Raw genomic sequence first — 2500 nt, 5'->3', positions numbered from 1 at the left:
CCACAAACAGGATCCTGGCGTAGGATGCTGGGGCGTCCACATGCTGTAGGGTGAAGTGGAGGGCCATGTTAACTGCGTCGTCCACAGACCTGTTGGCTCTGTAGGCAAACTGAAGGGGGTCCAGGAGAGGGTCTGTGATGGCTTTGAGGTGTGCCAGGAGCAGGCGCTCAAAAGACTTCATTACCACAGATGTAAGGGCGACCGGTCTGTAATCATTTAGTCCTGTTGGCCTTAGCTTTTTGGGCACAGCGATGATGGTGGAGGACTTGAGACAGGCTGGTACATGGCATGTCTCCAGGGAGGTGTTAAAGATGTTGGTGAACACCGGAGACAGCTGGCCAGCGCAGTGCCTGAGGGTGGCTGGAGAGACAGAGTCCGGCCCGGCTGCTTTGCGTGGATTCTGCCTCTTGAAAAGCCCATTAACTTCTCCCTCCTGAAAGGAGAGAGTCGTTTCTGTAGTATGGGTGGGGGATGGGGCCTCTTGGGTGGGAAGGGGTGGTTCAGGACAGTCCAATTGTCTTTCAAATCTACGGTAGAACTCGTTCAGGTCGTTGGCTAGGCGGGAGTCGTTAGTGGTGTGGGGCGCTCTGGGTTTGTAGTTGGTGATGTGCCTGAGCCCTTTGGCAGACAGAAGCAGCGTCGTTAGTAGAGAACTGGTGTTTTAGTGTCTCTGAGTACAGTCGTTTAGCCTCTCTCACCGCTTTGCTAAACCTGTTCTTCGACTCCTTGAATCTGTCTCTATCCCCACTCCTAAACGCTTCCTCCTTCTCCAACCTCAACCTTTTGAGCTTTGCTGAGAACCAGGGCTTGTTGTTGTTAAAGTTCACCCTGGTACGTGTTGGGATACAGCAGTCCTCACAGAAGCTGATGTACACAGCCTCTGTGAGTTCATCCAGACTATTGGTAGCAGTCGTGAACATATCCCAGTCAGTACAGTCTAAGCACGCCCGCAAATCTTCCACAGCCTCACTGGTCCACTGTTTAGATGTCCTCACAGCAGGTTTACAGAGTTTTAGTTGCTGCCTGTATGCACGAATCAGGTGGACCAAGGGAGTTCTGTGCGAGCCGAACAGCCCCGTGACCCACAAGAGAAACATCCCCGCCAAATTCGAGCGTTTGACGGGGTCTATCCGTGAAAAAATATTCACGTTTTTGAGTGCACATGCATTTCTGCTGCAAATGCCTCTGGAAGTTTCATGCCGTTCGTATGCCAATTGTGGCAACACGAAAATGACCCGTTTTCCCATTCCGAGGGATTTCTGTGCGACCCTAACAGCCCCGTGAGCCACAAGAGACACATCCCCGCCAATTTCTAGCGTTTCACGGGGTCTATCCGTGAAAAATATAGACGTTTTTGAGTGCACATGCATTTCTGCTGCAGATGCCTCTGGAAGTTTCATGCCGTTCGTACGCAATGTGGCAACACGAAAATGACCCCTTTTCCCATTCCGAGGGATTTCTGTGCGACCCTAACTAACAGCGCCCGTGAGCCACAAGAGAGACATCCCCGCCAATTTATAGCGTTTCACGGGGTCTATCCGTGAAAAATATAGACGTTTTTGAGTGCACATGCATTCCTGCTGCAAATGCCTCTGGAAGTTTCATGCCGTTCCTATGCAATGTGGCCACACAAAAATGACCCGTTTTCCCATTCCGAGGCATTTCTGTGCGACCCTAACAGCCCCGTGAGCCACAAGAGAGACATCCCCGCCAACTTCTAGCGTTTGACGGGGTCTATGCGTGAAAAATATTAAAATTTTTGAGTGCACGTGCCTTTCTGCTGCAAATGCCTCTGGAAGTTTCATGGCGTTCCTATGCAATGTGGCAACACGAAAATGACCCCTTTTCCCATTCCGAGGGAGTTCTGTGCCACCCTAACAGCCCCGTGAGCCACAAGAGACACATCCCCGCCAATTTCTAGCGTTTCACGGGGTCTATCCGTGAAACATATAGAAGTTTTTGAGTGCACATGCATTCCTGCTGCAAATGCCTCTGGAAGTTTCATGCGGTTCGTACGCAATGTGGCAACACGAAAATGACCCGTTTTCCCATTCCCAGGGATTTCTGTGCGACCCGAACAGCCCCGTGAGCCACAAGAGACACATCCCCGCCAATTTCTAGCGTTTCACGGGGTCTATCCGTGAAAAATATCAATTTTTTTTTGACTGCACATGCATTTCTGCTGCAAATGCCTCTGGAAGTTGCATGCGGTTCGCATGCAATGTGGCGACACGAAAATGACCCGTTTTCCCATTCCGAGGGATTTCTGTGCCACCCTAACAGCCCCGTGAGCCACAAGAGAGACATCCCCGCCAATTTCTAGCGTATCACGGGGTCTATCCGTGAGAAATATTCACTTTTTTGAGTGCACATGCATTCCTGCTGCAAATGCCTCTGGAAGTTTCATGCGGTTCGTATGCAATGTGGCGACACGAAAATGACCCGTTTTCCCATTCCGAGGGATTTCTGTGCCACCCTAACAGCCCCGTGAGCCACAAGA

The sequence above is a fragment of the Petromyzon marinus genome, unplaced genomic scaffold, assembly GCF_048934315.1.
Source record: "Petromyzon marinus isolate PM22_M1 ecotype Great Lakes invasive population unplaced genomic scaffold, UKy_Petmar_22M1.pri1.0 PM_G_Scaffold_118, whole genome shotgun sequence".
NCBI lineage: Eukaryota > Metazoa > Chordata > Hyperoartia > Petromyzontiformes > Petromyzontidae > Petromyzon > Petromyzon marinus.
This window is presented reverse-complemented; position numbering follows the sequence as displayed.